We start from the raw sequence: 15,653 nt of genomic DNA on the forward strand, positions 1-15,653 counted from the left end.
TTGATAAAATATGTGAATCTATACACCCGAGAAGTTCAATGAACTTCAGTACGATAAGCTCAAAGAGGTCTACATTAAAACACATTGTCAAAAGTCAAAGCCACAAAGACTGTAAAATCAGCAAGAAAGAAACTACAGATATAAGAAGGCAGTAATATTTAAAGTGCTGAAAGAAAAAAAAAATTTAAAGGCAAACTAAGAATTTTATATACAGCAAAAGTATCTTATAAGAATGCAGAAGCTATGAAGACATTTCCAGATAAATACAAGGAAAGAAAAGATACTCAACTTCTTAGTCGTTAAGAAAATGCAAATCAAAACCAGAATGAGAAATCAACTCTTAGCCACTAGGATGGCTACCAAAGCAATACGTTTTAAATAGAAATAACAAGGATTGCTGAGGATGTGGAGACACTGAACCCTTAAGTGCTTCTGGTGGGAATATAAAACGATGCATCTACTATGGGAAACTATGGCATTTCTTCAAACATTAACTATGGGATTACATTATGACCCTTTACTTCCTCTTCTAGGTATATACTCAAAATAATTGAAAATAGTACCTAAAGTAGATACTTGTACATATTTAGGAACAGAATTCACAACAAGAAAAAGGTGGAAACAACCCAAGCATCCACCAACAAATAAATGGATAAACAAAATGTGATATAATATACTGTTGTTGTTGTTGTTGTTTTAAGTGCAATTGAGTCAGTTTCAACCCATAGTGGTCCTGTATAGGGTTTCCAAGGAGCAAATAGTGAGTTTGAACCACTGACACTGAGTTCAAACTCCAGTGCTTAACCCGCAGTACCACACCAGGACTCTGATATAAAATATACAGGAATATTATTCAGCCATAAAAAGAAATGAAGTTCTGATGCATGCTATGGCTGGAGAAATCTTGAAAACATACTAAGAGAAAAAAAGCCAGACACAGAAGATAAATATTATATGGCTTCACTATAGTATGAGTACTGGATGTTAACCACAAGGTTGGCATTTAAACCCACAAGCTGCTCCTCAAAAATCCTATACAGAGTTGCTATGAGTCAGAACTGACTCAATGGCACTTAATAACAACAACAGATGAAATATCCAAAATAAGCAGATTCATAGAGACAGAAGTATTTCAGAGGTAAGAAGAAGAAGGAAAAGGACGTTCTTGTATAGTAGCCATAGGGTTTTCATTTGCAATGATGTTGAATTTTGGAAATAGCAATAATGGCTGCACAACACTGGGAATATAAATAATGTCACTGAATTGTGCACTTGGAAATAGCTAAAATGGTTGCTTTTATGTTATACTTGTATAGCTTTTATTTAAAAATATATTGTAATAAACAAACAAACAAAAACAACATTCCTACCTTTGAAAAAGCATAGCAGACATGGATTTAATGATGTTGAACTTTCTTCACATCTCATACTGGCCCAACTGGAAATTGGTCCTTGATTTGAGTCCTGGTGTGATGCTGCAGGACAAACACTCAACCACGGTGCCTGTTCAAACTCACCAGCCACTTTTGGGAAACCCTCCATAGGGTCACTATGAGTTAAAACGGACTTGACAGCACTTAATAGCAACAATAGTACTTAAGAGTCCTTGAGTAGCACTGTCTGATAAGCACTGGAATGCTAACCACAAGGTCAGCAGTTCAAACCAACCAGCTACTGCTTGGAAATTCTATACAGGATCACTATGAGTAGGAACCAATTGATAGCACTTAACAACAACAACAGCAATACTTACAACCACTTGTCTGGAGGTTTGCATGTTGCTGTGATGCTGGAAACTAAGCCACTGATATTTTAAATACCAGCACAGTCACCAATGGTGGACAGATTTCAAAAAAGTTACCAGACTAAGATACACAAGAAGAAAGAACGTCAGACCAGTTCTGAATGTTTAGTCACTGAAAAACTTATGAAAAGCAGTAGAACATTGCCAGACCTTGTACCAGTAGATGAACACCTGGCAAATAGTGGCAGAACATTATCAGCTATAGTGCCAGAAGATGAGCCTCTCAGATTGGAAGGCACTCAAAACACAACTGGGAAAGAGCTGCCTCCTCAAACTAGACTTAACCATAATGACATGAATGGAGCAAAGCTTTTGAGACCTTTATTTGCTGATGAGGCACAACTCAAAATGAGAAGAAACACCTGTAAATATCCATTAATAATCAGAGTATGGAATTTATGAAATATGAATCTAGGAAAATTGGAAGTGGTCAGAAATGAAGCAAAACACATAAAAAATTGATACACTAGGCAATAGTGAGCTGAATGTACTGTTATTGGCCATTTTTAATTCAACAGTCATATGGTTTACTATGGTAGAGACATCAAGTTGAAGGGAAAAGGCATCACATTCATTGTCCAAAATAACACTCCAAGATCTATCTTGAAGTACAATGCTGTCTGTGATAGGATACTATCCATAAGCCTAAAAGGAAGACTAATTAATACCACTATTATTCAAATTTATGCACCAGCCACTAAAATCAGTGACTATGAAACTAAAGAATTCTGTCTACTTCTTCAGTCTGAAATTTATCAATCATGCAATTAAGATGCATTCTTAATTACTGATGATTGGAAAATGAAAGATGAAAACAAAGAGGAAGTATTACTAGTTAGAAAAACAAGGAGAAAGGAATCAGCCGACATGGTGATAAAAAGATGTTAGAGATCACATGATAAATTTTGCAAGACTGGAAGACTTAATCCTTGCAAATACCCTTTTTCAACAACATAAATGGTGAGTATATACGTGAACCTCCTCAGATGGAATACACAAGAATCAAATTGACTACATTTATGGGAAGAGACGGTGAAGAAGTTCAATATTATCAAAGAAAACAAGGCCATGGGCAGAATGTGGAACAAACCATCAATTGCTCTTATGCAAGTTCAGGCTGACGCTGAAGAAAATGAAAACTCCACAAGAGCCAATATATGACCTTGAGTATGTTGTTGTTAAGTGCCACCGAGTCAGTGCAGACTCATTGCAATCCTGTATAGGGTTGCCAAGAAGCAGCTGTTGGGTTTTTACCATTGGCCTTGTGGTTAGCATTCCAGACCCTTATCCCACAGAGGCACACCAGGACCCTAACCTTGAGCATATTCCACCTGAATTTAGAGACCATCTCAAGACATTAGACACTAATGACCAAAGACCAGAAGTATTATGTGATGATATCCAGAACATCATAGAGAAAGGAAGCAAAAGGTCACTTAAAAAAAAAAAAATTTTTTTTTTGAAGAAATACAAAATTGGATGTCAGAAGAACCTTTGAAACTTGCTCTTGAGTGTAGAGAAGCTAAAGCAATTGCAGGAAATGAGGAGGTAAAAGAGCTGAACAGAAAATGTCAAAGGGCAGCTCAAGAAGATAAAGTCAAATGTTATAGTAAAATGTTGGAAGACCAAAAGGGAAGAACATGCTCAGAATTTCTCAAGCTGAAAGAACTGAAGAAAAAATTCAAGTTGTGACTTTCAATATAAAATGCTTATACAGGCAAATACTGAACTATGCAGAAAACATTAAAAGAAGATGAAAGGAACACACAGTCACTGTACCAAAAGAAATAGATGATGTTCAATCATTAGAACAGAATAAGAGAACACTAAATGGTTTAACATCAGGAAAGATGTGTGCAGGGGTTGTATCCTTTCACCATACTTATTCAATCTGTATGCTGAGCAAATAATCCAAGAAACTGGGTTATATGAAGAAGAATGTGGCATCAGATTGGAGAAAGATTCCTTAACAACTTGCAATATGCAGATGATACAATCTTGCTTGCTGAAAGTGAAAAGGACTTGAAACACTTACTGATGAAGATCAAAGACTACAACCTTCAGTATGGATTGCACCTCAATATAAAGAAAGCAAAAATCCTCAAAACAGGACCAATAAATAACATCACAATAAATCGAGAAAAGATTGAAGTTGTCAAGGACTTCACTTTGTTTGGATCTACAATCAATACTGATGGAAACTACAGTCAAGGAATTAAACAACATATTACAAAGGCTGACTATGAGTTGGAACCTACTGGAAGATGCTTAACAACAACAACAACAATTGAATTAGGCAAATCTGTAAAATGGTACAGAACAAAGATGTCAGTTTGAGGACTAAGGTACATCTGACCCAAGCCATGGTATTTTCTATTGCCTCATATGCATGTGAAAATAGACAATGAATAAGAAAGACCATAAAATAACTGATGAATTTGAATTATGGTGTTGGAGAAGAATATTAAAAGTAATATGGGCTGCCAGAAGAATAAACAAATCTGTTTTGGAAGAAGGGTCGCCAGAATGCTCCTTAGAGGCAAACTTCATCTCTCCTACTTTAGACATGTTGCCAGGATGGACCAGTCCCTGGAAAAGGACATCTTGGTAAAATGGAGGATCAGCAAAAATGAGGCATGAGGTGGATTGACTTGGCGGCATCAGTAATGGGCTCAAATTTAACAACAAGTGTGAGAATGGCTCAGGACAGGGCAGTGTTTTGTTTTCTTGTGCTAAGAGGGTCATTATGAGTTGGAATTGACTGGTGTGGCATTGTTGGATCAACCCTAGACTGCTAACCACAAGGTCAGTGATTCAAACTCACTAACCACTTCTTGGAAACTCTATACAGGGTCGCTATGAGTCAGCTCTGACTTGATGGCACTTGACAACAACAACAGCAACAACCAATAGCACTTACTGTTCTTATTGTTATATGTGAATATATCTCTTTTCTAATAAGATGATAAACTCTACATGGATGGGAGCTTTCCTATTTATCTTTTGAATGTTTACTAGATAACCTCCATCTACCTCTCCCGATTTTCCTTCACTGTTTCATTCTGCTTATGTCTTCTATGGCTGGCCTATTGAAGATGTTTACAGGCTCTGCGGCCTGCTGAGTTTAGATGCTTGGGAACCCTGACTGATGATTAGTGGAGAAAGGAGAGAGAAATCAGTGTATTTATTCTTCTGGCTCCTTCCCCATGAGATCCTCAGCCCTCTACAATTCTGTTTCGAGCTGGGTTCTTCTGCCCTCTTCCTCTCCTTGTCCCTTCAGATGCTAGAGACAGAGTTTTGGTCCTCCATTCTTAGCCACACCTTGGAAATTAGTGTCCTATAAATAAACTCCCTTTGGATTCTCCTAATTTGAATGTGCCATCTGTTTCCTCTTGGGACCCTAACTGATACAATACCTCATAGTACCCAATACTTTTCGTAGGTGCTTAACAATTATTTGTTAAATAATTAATAAATGAATAAATGGGGAGCAGATGCTTCCATTTCATCTTGTTTCCCCTGGCAATTACTAGGGCAGAGGTGAGATTTTCCATAGAGGCCATGAAACTGGTAAATCATCAGCTGGCACATAATGTGTACATTGACTTCATTTGGAAAATCTATTTTTGATCTATAATGCCAGGTAGCATGTCTCATTATATGATAAATGTGCTTTATCGTGATACCATAGTTATTATATTGTTTTCTATATACTATTCCTAAACATGAAAGGGTGAAAGCAAGGAACATTTTTTTCTCTCTAAATTTTACTATTTAAGTGTGTGTTTAATATCAAAGGAAAGAGAAAAAGAAAGTCTCCCCACCTCATTTAAAAAACTTGCCATACTTTTGCTATGTCTTTCTTAGTCATTATCCAGAGTTCTTTCTTTGCCAATTGCCACACTGAATGCTTCTGATCACAGAGCAGCAGTTCAGAAAGAGCCCTGAGGAATATAGTTCACTAAATTTTAACTTTAATCGTACCTCTTTCTAATTTGCCTTCTCTTTGTGAACTCTAATTTTTCTTTTGTTTTGATTTATTCATGCTGTGTGAGTTTATTTTCAACCTGGCCATACTAAAGAAAGAGGTGTTTCTTACCTTCAAGAATACTTATTGAAAGACATTGATTTTTAAACTACTAGATTTCTTATGGAAGTGGAATATCTTCTGCTGTTTGCCCTACAAAGACCAATTAAACTTTTTTTTTTAAGCTGAGAGGTGACAATTCTCTCACTCTCTGTTTTTTGAAGGGTAAGAAGAAAGAAAAAAAATTAGCATTAGCTTCTATTTTCTATCCTTGTACTATAACTTAAAATAATGTTTATTAGAAGCAACAACTATGCCTGAGCCTGGTTCTTTTCACAGAAAAATTGAGTTAAAATACATCAGTAATTATCAAAGAAAAGTGATAATGAATTAAAGACCAAAGACCATTTCCACAAGCTCTGAAAAGAAAATAGAAGTAGATTCTACATTCAGTCTCAACTAAGGATAAGAAGATTAAAAATACTTCAGTCTCAAAGGGAAAGTGTACAACACATCTTGTTTGTTAATTTTTAGTTAGTCATACTCTAAATTTCTGGGATAGACATCTGACCGGGCAAAATGAGTGTGGCTACCATTATTCAACTGGACCTAATCTAAATTGGGAACTTGGAACATGATCTTTTTAGAAAAGCTTTTTTCAAATTATTGCCTAGACTTGTCATGACTTGTCCCAAAGCAAACAACTCTCTTCAATGTACACCTCAATCCAGTTATTCTGTGCCTTGATCAGATTGAGGTGATACTCCTAGTCTGATCTAAATCATGGAAAATGACAAGGAGAAACTTGAACCGCTTTAACCAGAAAATTCTTCATCAGTTCATTAGGTTGCTTTCTTCAAATCAGCTTCCCATTCTTAATTACATTTTTCTTGAAAACTAATTCTCAACAATAACCAAAGAGAAATTCAGTCGTTAATTTTATATTAATTTTCTTATGAATTCTTTAAAATTTATAGTATGTTAAAGTTTCCTATATAGCCCAGATTTTAAGAAACTTAATTTTTTATTTGGTCAATTCAGTGAAAAAAAACAACAACTGATGAAATCTAGCATGACTCAGCTGCCTCGGAGTCATGTTCAGATGGCAGGACAATAACGAATGCTTGGTTGCATTTCATGCATAGTTTGGGGTATGCATCAACCTTGAAGATTCCAAAGGGCAAAGCTTGTGTCAAATAGCATATTATTTTATTCTCTTTTAATTCTTACTCTATCTAGTATAACTTACAGAAAAGAATCATTTCTTTCAGAAAAATCAACTTAAATGGATCTGACTCCACGCCACATAACCACCACGACCACCCGTCAGATGGAAAAACTAAGTATAATAGAAAACCAGCTAAGTTAATTAGCTGGGTGATGTAGATGATTAAAAGCTCAGCTGCTAACCAAAAGTTCAGAGGTTTGAGTCCACCCAGGGATACCATGGAAGAAAGGTCAGGAAGAAGGTCTACTTAAAAAAATATATATGAAGAAAAATGTGGCATCAGGATTGGAGGAAGACTCATTAACAACCTGCAATATGCAGATGATTCAACCTTGCTTGCTGAAAGTGAAGAGGACTTAAAACATTTACTGCTAGCCTTGAAACATTTACTTATGAAGATCAAAGGGCACAGCCTTTGGTATGGATTACATCTCAGTGTAAAGAAAACAAAAATCCTCACCACTGGACCAATAAACAACATTCTTATCAATAGAGAAAAGATTTAAGTTGCTAAGGACCTCATTCTTTTTGGATCAACTATCAACACTCATGGAAGCAGCAGTCAAGAAATCAGACAATGTACTGCATTAGGCAAATCTGCTACACAAGACCTTTTTAAAGTGTTGAAGAGCAAAGATGTCAGCTTGAGGACTAAGGTGTGCCTGACCCAGCCATGGTATTTTCAATAACCTCATAAGCATGTGAAAGCTGGACAGTGAATAAGGAAGACTGTACAAGAATTGATGCTTTTGAGTTATGGTGTTGGAGGAGAGTATTGAAAGTGCTATGGGATGCCAAAAGAACCAATAGATCTGTTTTGGAAGAAGTGCAGCCAGAGTGCTCCTTGGAGGCCAAGATGGCCAAACTTCGTCTCTCATACTTCGGACATATTGTCAGGAGTGACCAGTCGCTGGAGAAGGATATCATATTTGGTAAGGTGGAGGGTCAGAGAAAAAGAGGAAGACCCCCAAAGAGATGGATTGGCCAAGTTGGCAGGATCAATGAACTCAAGCATGGCAACAGTAGTGAGGTTGTCCCAGGATCAGGTAATGTTTCATTCTGCTGTGCATAAGGTCGCTATGAATTGGTACCGATTCAATGGCACCTAACAACAACAACAATATATGTATATATATGCGCCAGACGAGCTGCGCCTCGGAAATCCTACACAGGGTCTCTATGGGTCAGGATTGACTCCACGGCACTTAACAACATCAATATATCAATATATAGAGATTATAGATAGATAGAGATCACTGAAGAAACATCGGGAGGTCTACTTAAAAATATATATATATATATTATATGTATATAAACCCTGAGTAAGAATCAACTTGAAGGCAACTGGGGGCTTTTTTGTGTTTTTTTTTTTAACTCTTCCACTGTCCTTTTGGAAGGCACCTCAGGGGTTAATGTAACTGACTATGAAACTATTGGGAGGGAGTGGGCAAATCAAATTTTAATGGCCCAGTCCTGAATCTGGTAAAGGGGTTATTGGAGGTTTGGCTTTGGTGCACAACTCCCTCTCCCCAATTCTACCAATCAAATTGAAGTACAACTTTAGGAATAAGGAGCAGAAATAGCACTGCGGAGGGTGGAGACGGCTTGCTCTTAAGAGTTTTTTGTCTGGTGATTCTGTGACTAAAGATAATATTTGTTTATCTGGTATGTTTAACTTGTGTCTTGTAATCCAAAGAGCTGGGGGGAAAAAATGTGGAATTACAAGTAAGTTAGTGAACAAACCCATAGTATAGGGTATAATTTCTAGGCATGGGAAGGGCAAGAAAGACTAAATCAGCACTTATGATAGAATGTATTTTTTCTGTGCTCTCTCCAACTCTTCCGGTAGGATAACTTTACAATGAACGTGCTGATTCCACAGCAACATTTGGTTTAAAAGTATATTGCCTTACTCATGGAAGCAACTTTACTTGAAAAGCTTTCTTGTTTAAACTCTAAATTCTTGCGTAGTTAAATGATAAACACACACACAAATTCTTACAGAGCTAAAAAAAAAAAAGTACAAAGGTACAGAAAACTGTCAAGGATTTAAAACTTTAACATCACCCTGTCGTCAAATATGAATTTAAAAGCTATATAAGCATATCGGTCTGATAATAGAAAGAGAGGGAGGTCTCAGGGCAACAAGTTTAAATTCTTTCAGGATGAAAGACCCAGCAAAATTGCAGGAAGGAGAAACTATATGTTGGAGTCACATATTTCTTCCCAGGGAGGTCAGCTCCTCCTCTTTCTCTAGTCCCAGGCTCGGTTCAATATTATTGAAGTAAAGCCAACAGCAAGTTAGCAAACCAGCAGGAGAGCAAATTGATTATACAGTTAACTGTGGAAAAACTGAAATTCTTTATTAAGGGAAAATGAAATACAGTTAATTTATGCTTCAACTGAGCCTTTCCCCACGTGGCGTTTATTCGGCTGGCTCTTTGACTCTGCTGTGAAGCTGTAACTCAGCCAAAATATGACAGAGGCTTTACTGATTTAAAAATAAGGCAGGTTTTGAGCTGTTTTTCCCCTTGCATGATGATTTTTCCAGCTACAATTACTGTAACTCACTCATTATAGAGGATAACATGGCAGGCAAACAGGCAAAAAAAAAAAAAAGTGTGGTAAAACAGTTGGCAGGATGTAAATTGAAAGTCTTTGGCATCTAATTTTAAACAGTATTTATAGATGGCACCATAATACAGCATTCAACGTCTCACACAAAATCTCTTAAGTAGTAGAAATATTGACTGAAGCTGTTAACAAAACAAGTGGACATTAATAAATGAAAGAAATGAATAAAATCCTCAACCTTTCCAAAATTTAGATTCAAGGTTAGACACATTAATTTGGTGTAATTTTCAATTATAATATCTATTGCTAAGGTTCTACTTCAGAACTAAAAATAAAATGTATGATTTACACCTAAAGAAAGCTGGTCAAAGATAGACTTTTAAAATTTTTGTCTTATTAATTCTATTTTCTTCTTCTTTATTTTTCTGTAACTACCTTCCACACCATCCAAGTTAACATATGTCTGCCCTCTAGCCAGTGAAAATAATTCTCCCTTCGCTCCCACCACTGGTAGGTATCATAGTATGTTCTTTTAGACAGAAAACCCTTTCTTTTTTTTTTTTTCTTTTTTACTTTTTAAAATCTTTTATTGTGAATTGAGTGAAGGTTTACAAAACAGATGATCAGTTTTACACTGAACACATCATACACTTTGCTTCATTAGAACAATTGCGATCCCCTCCATGTACCATCAGCTAACAGTATTTGCTTCTATTCATGTTAACTCTTGCTTTCCTCCCTGTGTCTCCCATACTTTCATCACTATGCTGGTCCCAGGCTGATTTGTTTTTTTAATGATTTATTGTGAATTATGTGATAGTTTACATGGGAGAATATTAGTTTTACATTCATCCTAGTGTATATCATTTCATTGCCATGTTCACAATCTCCTCCGTGCATCATCAACCAACCAAAGGGTATGCCCTACAAGCCTGCCCCCCCACCCCCCCGGTTGTCAGCACACAGCCCCTCTTCCTCTCTGTGTCTAAAGTCCCCAACTGCTCCATCTCTCCACGTCATCATCTCTGCCTCCATCTCAGGCATCACTGCTTCTCTGGGTAGGGTCCTGCTCTCTGCCCAGGCTGTTTTGATTACTGTAGCTGTGTAGAAGGTTTTGAGATAGGAGAATGAGAAGCCTCTTACTTTGTTCTTTTTAGTATTGCTTTGCTTACTTAGGGGCTCTTTCCTTTCTATATAATGTTTTCCCATGTCTTTCAAAAATTATGTTGTAATCTGGATTGGGATTGCATTATATTTATAGATTGCTTTGGGTATTGACATTTTCACAATGTAAAATCTTCTTATCCATGAGCATGATATATTTTTCCATTTTTGTAAGTCTCTTTTGTAGTTTTCTTTGTATAGCTCTTTTGTTTCTCTAGTTAGATTTACTCTTAAGTATTTCATCTTTTAGGAGGCTATTGTAAATGGTCTACCACTCGTCTTTCTGTTTGTTTTACTGTGGTGACTTGCATGTGATCCTGGAAACTATGTCACCAGTATTTTAAATACCAGCAGGATCAACCATGGTGGACATGTTTCAAATGAGCTTCCAGATGAAAACAGACTAGGAAGAAGGACAGACAGACTATTTCCAAATATTTAGTCTCTGGAAACCTTCTGGATAGCAGTGAAACACTATCAGATAGCATCAGAATATTGACTATTAAAACATAATGAAGAGTACCAGAATGTTAAAAGATGGCTATACACATGGACCTAACCAGATGGAATACACAGAAATCAAATTGACTACATATGTGGAAAGAGACCGTGGAAAAATTTCTTGTCATCAGCCAAAATAAGGCCAGGGGGAGATTGTGGAACAGACCATCAATTGCCCATCTGAAAATTCAGGCTGAAGTTGGAAAAAATGAAAACAAATCCATGAAAATCAAAATATCCCCAGTCCTGGGCTGACTTCACAATCATTATCATGTTTGAGCCCATTGCTGCTGCCACTGTGCCAGTTCATCAGTTGGGGGTTGTCTTCTATTTCGGTGACCCTCGTTTTACCAAACATGATATTCTACTCTTAATATTCTCCTCCAACACCATATCTTAAATGCATCAATTCTTCTATGGTCTTCCTTATTCACTGTCCAACTTTTACATAAGAGGTTATTGGAAATACCATGGCTTGGTTCAAGCACACTTTAATCCTCAATCTGACTTCTTTGTGCTTCAACACTTTAAAGAGGTCTTGTGCAGCAGACTTGCCTAATGCAATATGATGTTTAATTTCTTGACGACTATTTCCATGACTGTTGATGGTTGATCCAAGCAAAATGTAATCTTTGACAACTTCAACCTTTTCTCCATTTATATGGATGTTGTTTATTGGTTCAGTGGTGAGGATTTTTGTCTCCTTTACATTGAAGGCTGTGGTGTTTGTTCTTCACCAGTAAGTACTATAAGTTCTCTTCACTTTTAGCAAGCAAGATTGTATCATCTGCATATTGCACATTTTCATGAGTGCTCCTCCAATTCTGATGCCACTTTTTTTTTTCTTCACATAACCCAGCTTCTTGGATTATGTGTTCAGCACACATATTGAGTAAGTATGGTGAAAGTACACAACCCTGGCCCACACTTTTCCTAATTTTAAAGTATTCAGTGTTCCCTTGTTTTGTTCTAACAACAACTCATTCTCCGCAATGTTGTCCATAGCTTGTAACAATCCACACAATCGAAAGCCCTTGCATAGTTAATGAAGCACAGGTAAACATCTTCCTGGTATTCTCTGCTTTCTGCCAAGATCAATCAGACATCAGCAATGCTTTCCCTCATTCCACATCGTTGTCTGAATCTGGCTTGAACCTCTGGAAATTCTCTGTCAATGTACACTTGCAACCATTTTTTGGATTATCTTTAGCAACACTTTACTTGTATGAGATATTAATGATATTGACTGATGATGTCTGCATTCCATTGGATAAGCTCTCTTTGGAATGGGCACAGCTATGGCTCTCTTCCAGTCAGTTGGTCAGGTAGTTGTCTTCCAAATTTCTTGGCATAGATGAGTGAGTGCCTCCACTGAGAGCCTCCAGTTTGTTAAAAGATTTCAATTTGTATTCTGTCAATTCCCTGAGCCTTCAATGCACCTTGAACTTCTTCCTTTAATATCATTGGCTCTTGATCATATGCTACCTCTTGAAATGGTTGAACATTGACCATTTCTTTTTGGAACAGTAACTCTGTATTCCTTCCATTTTCTTTAGATACTTTATGCATCATTCAATATTTTGCCCATAGGCTCCTTCAATATTTCAAGTTGAGGCTTGAATTTTTCTTCAGTTCCCCCAGCTTGAGAAATGCTGAGCATGTTCTTCCATTTGACTTTCTAACTCTAGGTCTCTGTTATAATATTTGACTTTGTTTGCTCAAGCTGACCTTGGACATTTTTCTGCTCAGCTCCTTTAACTCCTCATTCTTCCATTTGCTTTAGCATCTCTACACTGGATAGCAAGTTTCAGAGTGTCTTGTGACATCCATTTTGGTATTTTCCTTCTTTCTTGTCTTCTTAATGACGGTTTGCTTTCTTTCTGTATGATGCTCTTAATGTCATCCCACAACTCTTCTGGTCTTCAGTCTTTAGTGTCTAATGTATCAACTTTGTTCTTCAGATGATCTCTAAATTCAGGTGGGATATATTCAAGGTCATATTTTGGCTCTCATGGACTTATTTTCATTTTCTTCAGCTTCACTTTGAATTTGCATATGAGCAATTGATGGTCCATTCCACAATCTGCCCGTAGCATTCAAACTCACCAGTCTCTCTTTGGAAAACCTATGTAGGGTCACTATGAGTCAGAAAGAGACTCGAGAGCACTTAACAACACCATAATATAAACAGTTCTATCACAAAGAACCCTTGTGCTTTCCTTTTATAGGCCACAGCCACCTTCTTCACACACATCTCCCTTAGCCTGGAAACCATAATTTTAAAAGTTCCTGGAAAAAAAGTCATTCTTTCAGTTCTATTTTTCCATGAACTTTTTGAAGTTAAATGAACTTTTTGATGCTCCCTTGTATGTTCTTCATCTCTATAAATGGACATATACAGAATGAAACCTTTTTTTCCCTTCAGCATAATTTCCTTGAGATACATCAAGTTAACACACTTATCAAAAGTTCATTCCTTTTTTATTACTGAGTAGTATTCCATGGTATGGATTTGCCACAATTTATTTAAACCACTCATGATGGATTCTGATAGTGTAGTGGTTACTAATTGGACTGCTAATCCAACTGTTAGAAGTTCAAAACTACCAGCAGAAGAAAGATGAGCCTTTATGCTCCAGTAAAGATATACAGCTTCAGAAACCCTATAATGGGTCACCATGAGCCAGAACCAACTCCACAACACATAAACACCAACCACCATGGGAGTTCAGTTTACCTAAAGCAGAACATTCAAAATCATACAAAAGTAGGCAGGAATTCACAGCTTCTTAAACTGAGATTCTATATGCTACAGAATAAATAGAAAACTATATTATGTTTGTTATTATAGTAACTTCTTTTTATATCTTTGAGGAAAGCCTAAAATGTTTACATTCACTGTGCTTTGGGTAGTAAAAAGAATTCTAATGCTTTTTTTTTTTCTTGCAATTATTTTTTAGTTTTTATTTCATAACCATAAGCATAACTCTACAATCCAGCTAGACTTGCAGGAAAATATGGAACCCAAAGAATTGGAGTGAAAGCAAAGATAAAAGAATATTGAAAGCACACTGGGGGTAAAAAAAGGTGGTCCCTGAGCTACACAAGGAAGAGTTTTGTGATTAATATAAAACAGGAAATACAAATCAAATTTATTAGAGTCAGCAATGGGGATCTTCTTGCTGGTCCTGCCATTCCTGGACCCAGAATGCTCCACAACTTCCAGTATGTTCATGCCTTCTTTCTCTTGCCAAAAACCATGTTTCCCATTCAATCATTCAGACTTAGCAGTGCAGATAAAAACACTGGGAACCATTTATATAGGGTCCAGCATTTGCCATGGACAGGATGTCAGGACCCGTATGCTTTAGGATGAATTTCTCATCATGAAATTTCTCCCCATAGATGGACTTGCCCTCAGTGATATTACGGTGTGTGAAGTCACCACCCTGGCAGAGAAACCCAGGAATAATCCTGTGAAAGGAGTACTGGTGTGGCACTGCAGAACAATGTCCAGGATTGCAGGATCAGTTTGAGCCACAAGGTTAGCTGCTCAGAAACACCAGACACTCCTAGGAAACCCTATACAGGGTCGCTATGAGTCAGAACTGACTCACAGAATATAACAACAACAACAACAATCCTGTGAAAACAGGAACCTCTACAACCAAATCCCCTTTTCCCAGTGCTCAGAGTGTGAATGTTTTCTGCTGTCTTTGGAACTTTATCTGCAAACAACTTGAAGCAGACATGGTCCAGGGCTTCACCATTGATGGTGAAATGGAAATGCACAGTGAGATGGACCATGGCTGAACCCAACAGATTCAAATATGAAATCAGGTGTTGGCATTTGCAAAGCTCTTTCACACTGTTTTATGGAATCAATCAGATATGGATGTTTGTCATAAATGCTCCATGTTGACTCAGGGCTACTGCTTTTACTTGGGGGACTGTAAGGTAATAAAAACGGGACATTGGAAGCCTATCTTTGATCATTTTGGCCTCACTGTGCAACATACAGTGGTCACCCAGAAGAAATATAAGAAGAACCATTCTGACCAGAGGACAAGTTGGAATCGCTCTCCAGCAGAAGCAACTAGACACAAGTTCCACCTCAGGGCAGTGGGAAGAATCTTGCTATGTCAGAATAGCAGCATTCTATCTAAAGATAAAGGAGTTCTGGTAGCATAGTGGTTACAAATTGGGCTGCACACCTTCAGCCTATAAAATGATCGAAATACCTAAAAGGGGTTCTACAACTTGCCCAGTGAAATAGGCTTCATGCAAAGCCTTTACAGAGTATAGGACCTTAGGTGGAATCCTGAGTCCCATCCACAACCTTGTGAGGTGAGACA

The 15,653-nt window shown here is 37.2% G+C and overlaps 1 pseudogene; it reads right to left on the reverse strand.

Annotated features, from left to right (window-relative positions):
- LOC102827371 overlaps positions 1-15,105 on the reverse strand; it is a 97,886-nt pseudogene extending 82,781 nt beyond the window's left edge.
- Positions 15,106-15,653: the final 548 nt, after the last annotated feature.

The sequence above is a fragment of the Chrysochloris asiatica genome, unplaced genomic scaffold, assembly GCF_000296735.1.
Source record: "Chrysochloris asiatica unplaced genomic scaffold, ChrAsi1.0 scaffold00036, whole genome shotgun sequence".
NCBI classification, from domain to species: Eukaryota; Metazoa; Chordata; class Mammalia; order Afrosoricida; family Chrysochloridae; genus Chrysochloris; species Chrysochloris asiatica.